At 38.3% G+C, this 18,048-nt stretch overlaps 1 long non-coding RNA gene across 2 annotated transcripts in view; it reads left to right on the plus strand.

Moving 5' to 3' along the window:
- LOC103278513 (uncharacterized) overlaps window positions 1–18,048 on the plus strand; it is a 133,444-nt gene that overhangs the window by 89,884 nt on the left and 25,512 nt on the right. The window contains exon 4 of one of the 2 annotated variants that reach the window (XR_506105.3): window positions 8,305–9,351. The exons of the other annotated variant lie outside the window; for it this stretch is intronic. This is a non-coding gene — a long non-coding RNA (uncharacterized LOC103278513). Of the gene's footprint in view, window positions 1–8,304; window positions 9,352–18,048 lie in introns of those variants that run through there. 2 annotated transcript variants of the gene reach the window in all.

An 18,048-nucleotide genomic window follows, 5' to 3' on the forward strand; every position in this document is an offset into this window, starting at 1 on the left:
GCAGCTCATGGGGTACTTCCAATGACAAAGCAAACACCTTTGTTTAAAACCTTGCTATATCACCTTTCATCAAATCAGATGTCAGGACACTGTGCAATTGTCTAGGCAATAAACAATTTAAAATTTAATATGATAGAATGAAAAATGCTAACCTCAGACAATCATAATAAAAGCTGGCAAATCAAAATTACAAGGCAGAGAGAGGGATCATACAAATTAAAATGACTAGGTGAATAAAAACATCTTAAACGGATACCACAAAGACTGTAAAGTAGACACCAGGCATAGCTCTTTAGGAAGGGCATTCCAAAGGTTAAGCATCAAAAATGGGGAAGGGTGGAAATCTTTATAGCAATGACACAGGGCTGTGGGAAGGTAGGGACACTGAGAACTCCTGAATAAAACAGCTTGTTAGTGTGCCATGGAGGTAGGAAAATCATCGATTTCAAAACAGAGTATGCCTAAGCTGTATGGTAATCTACTCTTCCAAAAATTTGACATGTTCAGTGGGATGAAGTTTCCAATGGCAAGTACAGTAGAGTCTCACTTATCCAAGCTAAACGGGCCGGCAGAACCTTGGATAAGCGAATATCTTGGATAATAAGGAGGGATTAAGGAAAAGCCTATTAAACATCAAATTAGGTGATGATTTTACAAATTAAGTACCAAAACATCATGTTATACAACAAATTCGACAGAAAAAGTAATTCAATACGCAGTAATGTTATGTTGTAATTACTGTATTTACGAATTTAGCACCAAAATGTCACGATATATTGAAAACATTGATTACAATGTTTGGCTTGGATAATCCAGAACCTTGGATAAGCGAGTCTTGGATAAGTGAGACTCTACTGTAGTAGCTGTTGGGGGATGGGAATCCTAAGGACACAAGATTAACGTTCTCCATGCATACTCTGACCCCACTTCTGAAAGGTAACTTCTACTACAATTTTTAATAAACAAGTAAACACCACCAAACCAGGCATTTAATGGTCAAATATATAGTCTAACAGTAATAATTGGCTTCTTTAAAAAAAACAAAAAACCTTCAAATAGTCCTTTAAGTTATCAATCAGATTGTTTATCATAATCTGTAGTTTGACCCTAGGCACTTGGATGGGACTTCTCTTTACAAATTAGAGCCTGCTGTACTGGACATCTTGTTACTGGTGTGGTGTGCTTCAACAGTTCAAAGATAAAAATCAAGTGGCTGAGCAACATCAGAGTGTGATGAAAATGGCAAATGTTACTAATGAGTACACATAAATTAGGAGAGGCTGCAGCAGTTTGATTTGCTTACTGAAAAGGGCAAGTTTCCAGTCCATCCTCTCTTCTCTTCCCTTTTTGAATTAGTTGAGTACAACTCAACTCATTTGCAGTTGGAATTCATTTTCAGGAATTGAAGTAAGTTGAGGAAAAATGGGAGAAAGTAGGACGAAGTGAGAGAAAATGGACATTTAAAAGCATCTGAAATTATGGGATAATAGAGGATTAATTGGGAATATAATTAGAAAAAAAATGGTTTGGGCCCAGCCTACTTAACTGATCGCATCTCTTCTTATGAATCGAAATGAGTCCTGAGGTCATCTGGAAAGGCCCTATTCTCGGTCCCACCATCATCCCAAGTGCAATTGGTGGAAATGAGAGAGAGCGTCTTTTTGCTGACTGCCCTGCTGCTCTGGAATTTTAAAGAAGTTAAAGTTTTAAAGAAATGGCTTCCTCCCTGGTATTGTTCAGGAATCAAGTAAAAGCTTTTCTGTGAAAACAGACCTTCCCTGAAGGAGAATAATAGTGCTGGAAATGCTAGGTCTATCATATGCAATGTTTGAACTGAAATGGTACTCTGGAAATGGACCTGACTAGATCCTAAATGAGTTGATATTAGATGGGGTTTTAACCTATTGAATGTTTAATTGTGTTTTTTGTTTAGATGCTAATTATGTTTGATGTGGGTTTTAAATAATTTTTATTAGACGTGATTATGCTCATGATGGTGCTGTTTATTTTTATTGTATGTTATATCTTTGCTTTTATATGTTGTTCGCCTCTGAGTCCCAATCTGGGGGGAAAAAGGGAAATAAATAAATAAATAAATAAAATCCTTTGAAGGGTATAAAATACTAGTGCTCACCCCACTTAGAAGTTAAAATCATTGAATCAGCTGCTGAAAGCTAAACCAATACCTATGTACATTTTACTGAATTATTTAGATAGTTAGATTATTTAGATAGCACCTTAATCTTCCTTCTTGTTTACAAGTTCCACTCAGTGCACTTTGCCCAGCTCATTTTATGTTTTTATTGCTGTGTTTTTCATGTGTTTTATAATGATCGTGATTTTAATGCTTTTTAAATTTACTTGTGTGTTTTTGTAAAACCGTATACTGTATGCTGGTTTTATATCTGTAAGCCGCCCCGAGTCCCTCTGGGGAGATGGTGGCGGGGTACAAAAATAAAATTATTATTATTATTATTATTATTATAGTTCTAATTGAGACTAGACCAGTCATTGGTTTTAGGCTTAAACTTGCTATAAGAGGCAGATGGGAGGAGCATACACTGCTCTGTCTTTTAACAGGAGGGAAGAATGAGTGGTCCAGGAGAAATGCTCCAGTTCTCTATTGTTGTACCTGTTTCTAATGCTCCCTCTACCTAATGGCAGGGACGGCTCAGGTGATCTCCAAAGCAGCACTGGAGGAGCTGCTACTGGAATAAGAGAAGAGAAGCCATTTTCCAAAAAGCATGAGAGACATTAATGGGGTCCTGAGCAAAGAAGGAGAAGGTGGCTTTCAAAATCCCTTTCTCATATAATGGGATCCTTCAATCCACTGAAGGTTCAAAAATTAGATATATTAAAGGTTCAATATATCTAATTCCAATTGACTTTCCAAAAGAGGCTGCGGGGAGTGGGGAGAGGGTAGTCCAAAAGCTGTTAATTTATTAATTAAACCAATTAAAGAAAGAAAAGTGTGACCAGGTCCTTGGTGACTGATACGCCTGTAAAAGATGACTTGCCCCCCTAGATAATTTATTATTTGTATTAATATTCACTTTTCACTTTTCAACTATAAAGGTCAGCAGGGAAAGATGTAATCTAGAGTAGATAAGAAAGAATTTATTGTTTAACTTTTAACATTTACTTAGCTGATTAGTAGCTACAATCTGACGCTCAGCAGGCAAAACAGCACTCATGTGGAGCTTAACGGATTAGTCGCTCACTATCTTAATCAGATTAATCAGAGATTTTGAGCACAGCCTATAACTCTAGCTGAAAGAGGGGATACTTGATAGCCACATGGTAGTCTAATTTGAAAGAGGGTGCTCAGCACACACCAGCTGATGCAAAAGAGGTCCCAACACATTAGCAATTACTGCTCTTTTACACCAGGCTTAGACGTGCTGAAAGGGTTCATTTCCCCCATTCATTCTGAAATGCTATTTTTGAAATTTCTATCAGTCATGCTACTTTCAGTATTGAAAGTGGGGAAAACCAGTCAGGACAAATCCAATGTAATAACATAGAGGCTGCTTGTTTCAGAACACTTCCAATAATAGAACAGTTGCAAAAGCAGAGCAAGAGGAAATCAAATGACTTGTAGTCACAATCAGTCACTATATGTAACGTTCTCTCTTAGACTAATTGTGTGTACTTGGGTTTCCATGTTTCTTTCTAATTCAGTAGTCTTCTTATAAAATAGCATGTTATGTTGTATCTACACTTCAGCCCGTTGACACTACACAATTATAGCACTCTGGGCTTGTGTAAACAGACCAAAAATGTATTTATCTCATCTCTGCTGCGATCCAGGCACATGACATTCTTGACGTTTTGCTTGGAATATGGCTCATTTTGACAACTGATGGCTTTAATCTGATGCAAAGAAAAGCTTGCCTTAGGATTTAGTGGTTTGTAGAACAGATTGGTAGATATACAAGCTATTTTATCCAATGGGAATACAATGCGTGGGACAAGAAAAGCAATTTGCTCCTTATAGTTAAAGTGGGAGAATGTATAATTGCATGCATGCCAAGGGGAAAAACAGAATGGCCATGTCAATGTGGCCAAAGATAATGTGAAGAATTGAAGATGTGGACTTCCCCTTTACAACCAAGGGGGTTTGCCAGCAGGAAGCAAGTGGCTACTTTTGCTGATCTCACCATGATATGTGGTGCTAAATGGAACCATTGTGGACCGGCACAATAAGATACAATATAGTTTTTTCCATTAGTGTAGACAATCTTTATAACTCCACTTTCACTACCATAGTTTTGCCCTATAGAATCCCCAGTTTAGGGCAGTGGTTCTCAACCTGGGATCTCCAGATGTTTTTGGCCTACAACTCCCAGACATCCCAGTCAGTTTATCAGCTGTTAGGATTTCTGGGAGTTGAAAGCCCAAAACATCTGGGGACCCCAGGTTGAGAAGCACTGGTTTATGGAGAGATAGTTTCATTCAGAGAGCTCAAGTGACTCACCAGACTAAAAATCCTAGTGGAATCCTGATGCTATAAGTGTAGTATGAAATGGACTATGGAGTTCTTTCATGTGTTATGGTCCCCTGATTAGTACAGGATGATGTGGGGTTGCATAGAGGTTGGAGGGTACCACCTTGTCATCAAGTGGCAAAACATCTTGGGCTAGTCCTGAAGGGTGCCATATAAGTGTGTATTTTAGTTGAAAACTGGAATTCATAATGAGGGATTATTATTATTCTTATTCTTATTTCATTTATATCCTGCTTTTCTCCCATGGGTGGGATTCAAAGTGGCATACAACATACAAAATCCATACAAATACATCAGACAGTAATACATAATCAGTTAAAACATCATATCCCAATATAAAAACCCAATTTACATATCAAATAAAACAATTCAGAAAACTTACAGCAAGCACCATTTAAAGATATCCATAACCTCCGGCCATTGAAGTTATTTGTCAAGTATTAATAAAAAATTTTTATCAGACTGGCAGTGTCTATTATCATTTGTCTGAGAAGGCCTGGCTCCACAGAAAGGTTTTAATTTGTGAACAAAAGGCCAGTAAGGAGGGGGCCGATCGTGCCTCATTTGGAAGGGAGTTCCAGAGCTGTGGGGCCACCACCGACAAGGCCCCCTCTCTTGTTCCCACCAAACACACCTGCAATGGTGGCGGGACCAAGAGAAGGGCCACTCCTGAGGATCTCGGGGCTCGAGTGGGTTCATTTTAAATCTTTTAAATCTTCAAGATACATCCACTCACTACATTAAATTTTTATTTCATATTCAGTGTTTTTAAAAATGGTCGCAAGTTGATATTGAAATATTTATTTATGTACAGATTTACTTAAACCATTTATTTATTTGTGTATTTATTTAAAAGTATATCCCACGGAAACGTACATTTTAGGACACACTTTCACCCTAAACAAACATTTTAAAAATATTTTAACCTCCAATGCATATATTTAATCTATAGTTTGATATGGTTTTTGAGATGAGAATTGCATGAAAATTTCCAAAAAAAGAGCAAAACTTGATGGATAATTTCATTTTGAGTTTCAGATTAGTTCACGGAGTGTGAATTGGGTAACTTGTATCAAAATTGGCAAAGCTCAAGTTCCACATGTATTCCTACTCACAAACGTAGGGGTTTAAAGCGATTTATGAAAGTCTGACATCTTTAGTATCTGTAAGATGTGTGACAATAAAATTGCTCAAATTTATGACATCTAAATGTAAAAGTGTTCTTTCTGGAATGAAAGGAAAGGTATATTTGATATTAGAGTTTTGAAAATGCTTTGGTAGGGCATGCCTTCCAGATCTGATGTAAATTCAGCTCGTTTTACTCACAAACTATGAAACCCCTCTTGACTAACACAACATAAACCCTTTTAATCTGTCAATTGAAGAACAACCTCATTCTTTTTCAATTTTCTTGAAACTATCACAAATATTTCTGAGATTATTTTAAAGCATTTTGTTAGGATTGGCAAAAGAATCAGCTTCATTTTTAGTAAAAGGGTGGAAAATAAGAGGGCTCTAAACAGATTCTTGATCAATGATATATATCATTTTTGCAGGCAATTTTAATGCAGTAGAAAGATAATGGGACTCTAGTTTCTATGGACACCAAAAACTATTATTAAGAGCCATCCCGTTCAATCAGGAACTCACCATTTTATGGTGGTATTTTATATATTTTACTTTACATGAAGAGCAGTGTTTAAAAAAAATAAATCACTGGGCATGATGTGGAGTGACAACAGGAAGCATAGGGCGCATTGGGAGGAGCAAACTCATCTGTCATGTGATGAGTCAAATTGTAGTATTTCTGAAAAGTACAGAGGGAACAGAAAAGTTTTTGATAGGCTCCCATTTGCATCCCATATGCACCCACCAATCATAAACTAGAAGTACCATTTCCTGCTTTGTTTATTATGAAGTCCTTGGAGGTTCCACATGCAAGCTTCCTCCAAGACTCTGGGCTGTACTTTATGAAACTGTTCACTATTGTGATTTTAATTCTAGCCTTCCTTTTCCATGTGGTCCCAGATATTTCCTTAGGAAAACTATTATTCTGTGGCTTTTTATTTTTCTGCTGTTGGAAGATTCAAACCTCTCCCAGATGGGAATTCAGAAACATTTTGCATATCCTGTAACCAGAATCATGGTATTGGCTGTATGAGCAACACATCCTATGTGCCTGATAATGTATGCAGAATGTATCTATGATGTCATCATGACTATGTCACAGTGAAGCTATGTAATTTGCTGGTATGTCCATGATGCAAACATTATTGTGATGAGTAGGTGGAGCATAATCATTGTTGCTATGCTGATTTCTCTAGCTATGTTTCTGTTATACTGTGCTTTAGCCTTGTGTTTGGGAGAACGCTTGATAGGTTGGTTTCAGTTTTGACAATTGACAGCCAACTTAGCCAGACCATAATATCACCCTGGTAATCAACTGATAATAGACAGACATGAAATTGGTTGTACACTGAAAACACACATTAAATTAACTGTAAACTGAAAATAATGTTTGAATCAGTTAAAGAGGGAAAAACAATACTGCTCTCCTTTCCAAGTTTTCCCTCCCTTTGCCTTGATTGTGGCCTTTTAACATGAGATTACATTGATATTTGCAGATTTTTCTCAGCATCAAAAATCGAACGTTTTTTCCCCTCCACTTAGCCTGCCTTGAGAAAGATCTGTGTTTCAGAAATGAGAGCAAAAATAATAATCACCATGTGTTTTAGGAAAGATGCTTGAAACTGGAAGGGGGCCAAACTACTCTGAAAGACATTCCAGTCTTGGCAACACACATTTGTACACGCGCACACACAATTTTTATTGGCATTTACCCCCATTTTGGGGGGTGGGATAAGCACAGCCAAGCACTGTAGCACATACTACTCTGTTGTTTATAATTTAGGACAACTGGTTGTAGAAAAGAATAATAACACTTGTTTGGCAGTATATCTGATGTTATACAAAGACTGCCAGGCTGGATTCTACATGAATGCGCATACAGTAGGCTGAAATTCCTATAAAGTTTTCTTCAGAGTAATCCTATTGGAATCACATAGATCTACTCTAGAAATGACTGTAATAAGAGATGGTGAATTTTATATGCATTGACATGTTTTCCTTTTACAAGAAGAACTATAGAGATCTGGATCTTTGTGCAGAGGAAAATGCAACCCAACTTTTTGTGCCCTCTTTATATGTGACTTTTCTCCCCAAACCCAATTCCATAACAGCAGGAGGGTGGGGTTTCAGTGACCTATTGCCTGCTGCTCTATTCACAAACTGGGTGCAAGGTAATTCCTTTCTAAGTCAGGCATCTCACTTCCAATGCTTCCCTGAGACACCTGCATAATACAAACACACACTGTGCCACTGCTTTTGCTAAAAGAAAACCTCCGCTTTTCTAAGATGAGACTGGTGTGCATGCAGACAACAGGATAATCAGCATTTGTGGTGGGAGGGACTGAGGACATTTTATCTGGAATAAACAGTCTCCTTACCCTCTCTTGTGATGTTTAAATAAAACACAATTGATGAAGAAGAGTCTCTCCTGATCCTTACAACGTTTAATCAACTGAGCCTGTAACCCTCCCAATAACCTTGTTTTATATTTAATCAGAAGCCCCTGTTAATGCCATCTATTTGCAAACAAACTTGCCTCTACTTTGTGCTGACAGTCGGGGAGAGGAGCGTGAAGCCGGGGGGGGGGGGGGTGTGTGCTTTGTGTGAGAATCGTTCGCCTGTCTCTTGCTTCGGCTGATGGAATTATTGTTTATTTTTTTAATTTTCAGAGGTAGGTTGATGATGACAGCTGAAGAAGACTGTATTTGTCGAAAAGCTGCATGATGGTCGAGGGGAGCGGGGTTCCTGAGGGAGATCTAATGGTGCCTCTTTTTCCTGCACAGAGATAAAGACTTATAATAAGCGTGTATGTTCACCATCTGGCTCTGTGCATGTGGTCCTTATGGAGGCGAAAGCAGCGCAATCTGTAAATGATCAGGAGCCATCGTGCCCTCTCCAGAGAATCCACGATGCAATCAAGGTGACAGATGGCATGGCCACTGCTGTGGCCTCGTGGAGAAGATCAAAATCACCTTCAATAAACTCTGACTGAAATGGGCATGAGCACCTCAAAAAAGTCAGTTTGTCAGTCAAACTGCGACAGCAAGCTGCATTGGGAAGTGGAAGGGGGGGGGGGGAGAGAAACATAGCGGCCAGTTCTCTGTTTTCAATCGTTTCCATCTGACTGAGCCTGAACTATGATCTTTCTCAAATTGTCCTTTCTGTTTAGCTGAAGCAGGCCAGCAAATTGCCAGATTCATAGCTTTATTGAAGGAAATTGAAAACATGATGTCCTCAATTCAACAGACAAACAGCTGGCAGGTGTTTTGGATACACAAATGCCAAAAACAGACCTGTCATCTTTAAGATACGTTCAGCTGACTTTATCAGATTTAAAGCAGAGATCAATAATAAGATTCGAATTTATGCAGGGTGTGAAAGATTCAGCCAATCTTTTTATAAGGTGGGAAATAAACACTGCTTCTTATATTAAATGTTGGGGTTTTTATTTTTCCATATCATCTACATGTCTGCTGTGGCTGAGTATCTTTATAAATACATTTTCCTTAAACTTCATAGGGTCTGATCACTGTATCAGGACTTACATCAAATTATTTATGCATATCTACAATATTATTTAATGTAGCTGCTTATACCAATGCACATCTTTTGCTTATATGTGATGCAGGTGGGCATTACTCTGGGACTTTTAGTTTGTATGAATACCAAGACATTCAAATATTGGTACTGATCAATAAATGTTGTTGGTTTTGCTACACTGCTGACACTTTATTTTTTATTTTTTTTTAAAAAAAGAAATTTCCCATGACTATGCATTTATGGGAACTCTCTTGACAATGGGTCTAATTGAGCCCACAGAGCTCTCCAATACAAACCATAAACACTTTCAGAAATCCAATCTTTCTCTCATGTGTCACACCCTCCCACCTTTGTTCTTGACTTCATCTTAGCTGTAGAGATGGGAAGTAAGAAGGCCTTTCAGCTTTGTTGCATGGACTTGGCATATGTTTCTTGAGATCAAATTTTTCTTTCAAGTGCTTTGCTCCCCTGCCCTTGCCTTTCCTAATTGAGAAAAGTATGGGAAGCAAAGGCAGGTACAATCCTGAGGACCACTTTTTAAGATGATCTGACATACTGCTTTGCTTTCCCCATACCTTTTCTGTAGAGTAGGGATACATAAATTTTAGCTCTCCATATGCTGATTGTACTGGCTGGGGCTGATGGAAGTTGCAATCCAACAGCAGAACACATTTTCCATTCCTCTCATTGGCAAGGTGCACTGCAGGTAAAGGTGTATTTGACTGAGCAGATCCTCCTGCTGGTATGAGGCTCAGTTACAGCTGTTGGCAAAAGTGATAGTAGTGAATTTCTCTAGCAGAATAATCAAACTGGCAAGGTAGAAGCTCAACAACTGTCTCCACATCAACCCACCTTGGGTCTAGCAGAGAAAAGAAACAAGCTTAGTCTTCTTTGTAAAAGGTATAAATGTTGCTTTAGTTAAAATATATGTTCATGATCAAACACATGATGTAATGGAGAAGAGACACAGAAACAAAAATGACTCAGGAAAGAGTGATCCAAGAAGAGCACAGGTGTGCTAAAAGCAAGCAAAAAAGAATTTTGTAAACATGCAAAAATTGCTGTCAACAGTTTTGCCTGTCCTGTGTTGATTGCAATGGGACAGTGGTATAGTGATCAAAGCAACCTTTGATTGAGCTAGTGCTCCTACAACTGCACATCTGAATCATAGTTTGAAACAAGGCAGGAATAAAGCAGGAGAAGATATGGGTGAGTTGCATAGCCTGGACCAACACAAATTTTGTGTTGCTCAATCTATTTTACCCTAATGGGGCAGATGAAAAAAGGGCAATCTGTCTTCTTAGAATAAAGAGAAATCCCTGAGTTGCTGAAGGCCAGATGATTTTAAGATGGCATCTTGGATAGGGCCATGGTTCCTGATATCTTTATATCTAAAGAGGGCTGTGGAGATATCTGTTTTGTCACATGCAGAAAACATCTTACCTCTTATATAGATATTTTGGCATCTGATTTTAAATCTGTTTTGGCTTTCAGAAGTTGTAGGACTATAGCTCCCAACTTCCTGAGTACTGGCCATGCTGGCTAGAACTAACAAATGTTGTACAAAAATGGAAAGTTTGCATTCCTCCCACTATTATACTCACACTTTCTTCCTCTCTGAGAGATGTAGGCTATGTCTACACCAAGAAAAATAAGCCAGAGTATTGTGCTCTGGAACTGACCCGGATACACCATAGGAGAACCTAGAAGCCATTTTTCAGCCAAGACTGGGCAGTCACTGGGACATTGTCCTCCTGTGGGCTGCCATTACTGTTTATCCACCCAGAAAGAGCTCCTCACAGGGCCTTACTTGAGACATTGCTTCTGGTGTAATGGTGACAGTATGGCTTTGCTGAGGAACTGTTTCTGGCTGGTGCAAGAGTGGTAGGTCTTTTTGTTGTGTGGACACTGCATCAACCCAGTTCTAAGCCAATCCAGCTGTCCAGAAGTCAAGAAACACTGGGGGTCACTCTAGATTAAGCTGTGGTTCTTATAATGGATTAAAGGCTAGAAGAAGCACATATGCTGTGGAACTGGCTGTAGGTCATCTGGACTTCTCAGTGGGTTTGAGGTGAAAATATTTTATTGGATTCATGTGGACATGGAAATAGTTCAAAATGAGCACATATTGTTATTGTTATATCCATAAGCTTACATTATCTACTTCACCAGTGAGGAACTCTGCAGTGCTGCATTATCTCACACCAGCTCTAATTGTAGACATCCTTTGTCCATGTCTCATCTTGCCTGCTCCACTGTTCATCAGTTTCCAAATCAGCCTTATATGTTTGGAGATGGGGGTTTCTCATCTGGGCTCCAGTGAAATCTGTGATGGCTGTAAGCATCCACGGACTGACAGTCAGTCATATGCAGCAAATGAGATTCCCCAGTGCTAACTTTCTCCATTTAAATGCCCAGTTGTACAAACATAATTTACTGTTTCCCTTCAAGCACGCACCAGCATTTATTTCCTCCTGAAGAGGGGAAGGATATCAATCTGCATGTTGACTTTGAAAAGCAAGTGGCTTCACTGCTCATGATCAAGCAGATTATTTGCATACAGAAATGAGGGATTCACAGCCTTTCTTTAATACCAGGGTTTCATCCTGCAAATAAAGTAACACATATGGGCAAAGCTCTGACATTTCTACCACAGTTTAGAAGTTACTAGCTACATATTAACAAATTACTTTTCATTTAATTCTTTTAAAATATAAAAATTATGGTCTATCAACTTCTTTTGGAACCTCAGGGCGGTAACTGTAAATCATTAATTTTAAAAAGAAAACTCTGATCTCTGTGTAGAAGTCCAATTAATTCCAAACAATTCACCATGTTTGCTTTCTCCAGTAATACTCTGATGGTGGTTACGGAACAATTAAGAATGATTTAGTTGAGGTGATGATGACCCTAGCAGATTGTGGTGTAATTTAAAAGAGGGAGGAACAGAAATAGTAGGCAGCAGGCCCATGAGATTAGGTCCAGATTTTGATCAGTAGTATTGCAGTGAGAGCAATCAGAATTTTAAACATCAGTAGAGTTTACCTAATTCACTGATGGAGATGAAAACGTGCAATTATTCTTTCCCTGTGTGATTCAAGGATTTGGAAGGGAGCCTCGATATTGCTGTACTATCTTGAATGAATCCTTTCACTGATCCCTCAGAATTTTGTGTCAACTGACTTTAAAATGTGGGATCTCCTGCAACACAGTGTTGCAATGTGTGCACCTTCTCTGTGAACAATATTTCTGTTCAGTGCACCAAATAGTCTGGAATGAAACTATGAAACTTTGCTGTTTAGGTCCTTCATGGATTAGAGGTGAGTTTCAGACATCTGAAGAGAAGATGCAGGATACCTACCTCAGCAAGATGCTTCCCTGCTCTGAAAGCATCCAGAAGAATCAACTCACCTTTTAAGTAGGTTGATGGCCCACTTTGTTGTTTTCCACATGTCAGCATCATTTTATGGTTACCGTATAGATGACAAACCTGCAAATGTTTAACTTTTGTGCTTCATTGGATGATCCATGGCACTAGTATTATAAAAGAGAAGGAGGATGGCTCTCTATTTTCTTTGCTCCACACTGTTCGTCATTTGATATGCCTCCAAAATTTGCTCCCTTGACTCATGCTTTCTAAGCCAAAGAGTCCCAACCATTGCAACTGTTCTTCTACTTTTAAGTTAACCTTTAATGCAAATGGGTCTTGTGCAGCCAGTCGACCTTACCAGTCATTCTGAAAGACTAGAGTGAAAAGAGATGTGAGGAAAGAAAATATACAGTATGGGATAATAAAAAGGTAGCTTCTTTGTTTGACAGACCACCCCTTTTCTTTTTTTTAAGCGCACAGCAACCAGATGGCTGTTTCACTTTGAGTGAGGCTGTGATCCAGGCAATATGGCAATATTAAGGAAAAAAGCAGCACCCTTTCTTTCTGTATTCTTCATCTCTAAACAGTCTTCAGGGGGAAAACTATATACACTGAATTTTTCAATGTCTGAAAAAGAATAACTAAAGAAAACAGTTGTGGTAATTATTGTTTTATTAATAATTATTGTATTATTATTCTATGACTGTTTTGCTTTAGATACAGTTAGACTAATGAACAGGTTTGGGTTCGCACAGGAATCAAAAGGAATTAAAATACAGTAATAAAAGCAGGCAGAATAAATAGCGGTAAGAGGAATTCAAAATTGTACCTAAAAAAAACAAACCCATAAATATTTGCTACAATTCTTCAAGTTGCTGTGGGTATGCATTTACTTGCTCTTGGTCTTCCTGTAACTGATTGGCAACAGATTCAGGACAGCTAACAATAACATCTTGGAATTCATTGCTGAGGATGGATCTACTAATGACTGTTACAGAGCCTAGCAAAGTGTTTACAAGTAGGAAGCCCCTGTAGTGCAGGTACAGATCATTTTAAATCTGGGACTTAAAAGACTTATAAGGAAGGGAAGTTCCTTAAAGGATAATAACTTGAGCTCATTTCTCTTGTTTCAAAATGTGGCTAAGACACTCCTGCTGCACTGAGAGAATTTTCTGTTCCTTTGGCTGAAGAGGTCACACATGCTTGGCTCATTTTCATCTCTCGTGTCACCATTGGCCACTGTCTGCTCCAAGGTAACAGATGTGGACGGTCAGCAGTGGAAGATGGTTGATGGACTGGTATCATTTGGTGTGGTAACTCATGGTTTCAGCCTCCTGGACCTTTTCCATATCACACCATACTGTTAAGCATCCCTGGGCTTGAACCAAAGTTAAGCTAAGAATACCTCAATAAACTAAAATACCAGAAATATTTGACCAAATCAACAACTATAAAAACCAGGAACAATGAAAACAACAGTGTGTATAGATTCCATGTAATTCAATGTGTCCTTGTAATTGAGTAATAATGACAGCTCCAATCAGAACTCATGTGCATTACGTTAGCCATCACCTGCGGCATCTGCTGATGTCAGAATGGAGCTTCTGTACAATTAGCAGGAAGAAGGAGAGATGGGCTGGTTCTTGGTCATGCAGGAACACCATTATAACATTAACCAATGCAACCATGAAAGTTGGGCATTTAGATGGAGTTTCTGGTCAGCAGGAAGTACTAGTGATGTGGGCACAAGCCATCCACCTTCCCATTGATCAGCATGAGGAAGGGTTGGTGGCAGCAGTATCTACCTAGACGGGATCTGTCTAAAACAGAACTGACCCAGCTATGTAGACTGCCAGAATACTCCAAGGTTTTCAGTAAAATGTGGAGTATCCCCGACCTTGCCTAAAGTGAGACAAAGTCAAATTAAACCCCCCAAATCTAGGATAATTACCAGATGTTGCTTTGGATTATTGAGGCATACTGTACTGTATAACAGTGTATTTGCAGTGAATCTAGAATTTTCATTGGAAAAATGTCAGTTGATAGTAGCTGGCAGTATGAATCCATTCTGCAGGGCTCAATCAGTGGAAAACGGTGTCCTTTCCTGCCTTTTGTGTGTCAGACCATTTAGAATCTATGCCAAGAAAATTACAGAGCTATCATATTTCATAGACTATTTTGTGTCACACCTGGTTTGAATATGAATATTACAGAAGACATTCTTAACAGTAAATCCATTTGGAACTGCAAACTTTGCCAAACCTTTGAAAACAAGAATAAGAGCATTTGGATTTGTATAAATTATTAGGGAATGGAATTGTTATGCTGTATGAAAGGAGTGGGATATAAATAACTCACCTTTGGGAGTATAAACTTAGTTCATAATATTTCTATCTAGAGATACTTAGATTAATAGTTTACAGTCTTCTTATTTGAATTTGTGGCTTAATAGCAAAAAGTAACTATTGTGGCTACTTGAGCTGATACTTAAATATATGTCACTCAAATTCATATTATGGTATCATGAAAAACCCAGGAAGGGGTAACAACTTTGAAAAATAACCCATTTATGGTTTTTGCTTCTTCTTCTGGTAACTTTTTTGGTTGCCAGAACGTTGTTCCTGAGGCTAATTACCTTCTCCACACAACAGCAATAATAATGATATTTTTAAAAAATCAGAATTACTGTAGAGATGTTTATCTAAATAACATGAAAATAATGGGATACCATGCATTCTAGTACACCTGACCCATATAACATGCTGGCTGTGATCCTGCATCATTTGGTGGAACATTAAGTTTCTTTAGATAGAACTGTGTCCCTCCTCTACTTCTGCGCTATCACCAGACTATTTAGTGGTTGAAGGAGGGGAGGGGACAGCTGTAAAGTGGCCAGTTGTGTTCCTATAGCTGGACACACAATGACAGCATTATTCTCTGATACCTTGGAGGATGATGCCTTTATGTGTCGAGCTATGAGAGTTATAAGCCAAACTTATTTTGAGGCCTGGAAATATATCTATATCTCTATCTTCTATATATCTATATCTAACCTAAAGTATAAATACCAAGTTTAATCTATAGAATATAACATAGAGTGTGAGATATAATGCACAAAGCTATGTGTATTGGAATGTGTGTATGTGTGCATTACTGGGAACAAAGAGAAGACTACTGTTGGGCAGGGTCAAGATCTAATATGTAGGTAAAGGAGAGGTATTATCAGAAAGAGCTTGTTCTCTGCATTCCAGGAGATTGATCATATGGGCACTGTTTGCATAGAGAATGATGGGTAGGTTTTATTACCCAGTACCCACCACATTTTGTCTGGTTTAGACAAATGGCTCTGAAGATAGGGCTGTGCCCCCTTACTCCAACATGATATTTATTTGTTCACTTTATAAATGCCTTTGTAAAGCAAATTCTTAAAACAAATAAAACAGGGGCAAAAATTTAGTAAATACATGAAAAGTACAATACCTTTTAAAAATAAAACAAAAGCACAGTGTATAGTTAAAGGTCCCACAGAACGCTAGTTTGGTTGTGAAAGACTTTCCCACAAACAGAAAGACAATAGGGAGGGAAGCAGCCTATCCTCTCTTTGTGGAGAATTCCAGAGCCATGGGAAAATCTCAAGAAACCCCCTACTCCATTTGCCTAATGTGGCCTGAATGTCCCAAACAGAGTTTTAAAGAACTGGACTCTTGGACCAGTTCTTAAACACGCTTCTGGAATGAGCTTCGTGTATTCTAAGTAGACTGGCACGTACCTAGTCTTAATCTTTTTTTATGCTGGTTTTAAACCACTTCATTGGATGTGTTGCAATAGCAGATTCCCAGATTAGCTTAGTATTTACACCTTATTTTATTTTTTGGTTATTTAATATTTAATGTTTATTTTACTTAAGTGATAATTGTCTTTACTGTAGCACAAATCCTATGTAAAATCATATTACGTATTTTGACATTAATATTGAAATATGAAATATATACAGAATGTCAGAATGAGGTTCTGAAGCCGGGCAACAGTGGGGGGATTTGCCAGGCAGCGTGAGGAATCCATGGGGCAGAGGGGGAAACAGTTGCCCTGCATCACTCACTGCGGCGCTTTCCCCATCACCGCTCGGCTTCCCCCCATTTTATCTAACGAACGCACATGGGGAAGTCTCCTGTGTTCTCCGGGAAGTGTCCTAGGACACTGCCAGGATGCTTCCTGTATGAAGTCCCACCAAAAGTAGCCTTGTGCTGTATGATGGGCTCTGTCAAGGAAGCGTCCTGGAAGCATCTTAGGATGCTTCCCAAAGATAATGTGATAAGGTCCTAAGACTGCTGTTCATGACCACGTTGCCTCATATTTTTTTAAAAAAACAAGAAGTATTTTTCCACAGTCATAAGCTTTTTGGCATTTCAAAATACTGTTTAGATGACAATTACATGGTCACTGCAACACAATGTTTAGTCAAGTTTGTAGAATCAAATCTTATCCAGAAAATTGTTTTAATATGTATCTTCCAATGTTCATTTTCTCTGACACTGAAAGGAGGAAACAAACAAGCCCTACTTGAAGTGCATTGGATATGACACAAAAGATGCTAAACAGCTCCTGATAATGAAATGTGGAAATACATATTTTAACAATTTCTAAATTGTGCATTTTAACTTTAGTAAATTATTATGGCCTATTTAGCAGATATGATTGGACCACATCGGTCTGCAAAACAGAGCTGTTACATTGTTGATACAGAGATATAAGCAACGACTGTGGTGTTGCATTGATACATTGATTCGTTCTTGAATTTTTAATAAGTTCTCAGTGTATAGCTGATATATCAGAATGATCTTATTATAAGATCAAAAAGCTTCTTCTTTTTTTCTTTTTTTCTTTTTTTCTTTTGCTTTCTTGATTTAGAAATATGAATGTCAGAATCTATCTACAGGTTGGATCCAGGCTTTGTCCTATTTCAAGTAGAGTCTGTATACACAATGGAATATGTGGCTAATATGCCCCATTGATTTTAATTGTACTATCCTACCCAGGATTGTCTGTATTCAACCCATTGTTTTGACTAGAGATGGGACTTGTGACACTCCAGATGTTAAATTGTAGTTCCTAACAGTCCCAAAGAACATAGGTAATGATGAGGAATGCTAGGAATTGAAGAGACAGTCTCCCCATCGTTGACCTAGAATGCTTATTACCTTCTGTCTGCTAAAATATGGTCATATATGATCTTTTGAACATTTTTATAATGTTGCTAACATTAAAGGAGATAAGCATTTTCATTTCAAAGATGCATGTCCTCTTGGTAGAAAAAATTCCCGAAACATCTTTAGCAGCTCTACTGAAAAGCAGATTGGCATGTATATATATTAAATGTATATTACACAGGAAAACACGGCATGCAGGAGAATGAAATGAAATGAGCCAGAAACTTCTCACATTTTCCTGGCATCTGTGGAGTGTCGCCATATGAGAACCATATGACTGCTGGCAGATTGGCATG

Source organism: Anolis carolinensis, chromosome 4 (genome assembly GCF_035594765.1).
Source record: "Anolis carolinensis isolate JA03-04 chromosome 4, rAnoCar3.1.pri, whole genome shotgun sequence".
NCBI classification, from domain to species: domain Eukaryota; kingdom Metazoa; phylum Chordata; class Lepidosauria; order Squamata; family Dactyloidae; genus Anolis; species Anolis carolinensis.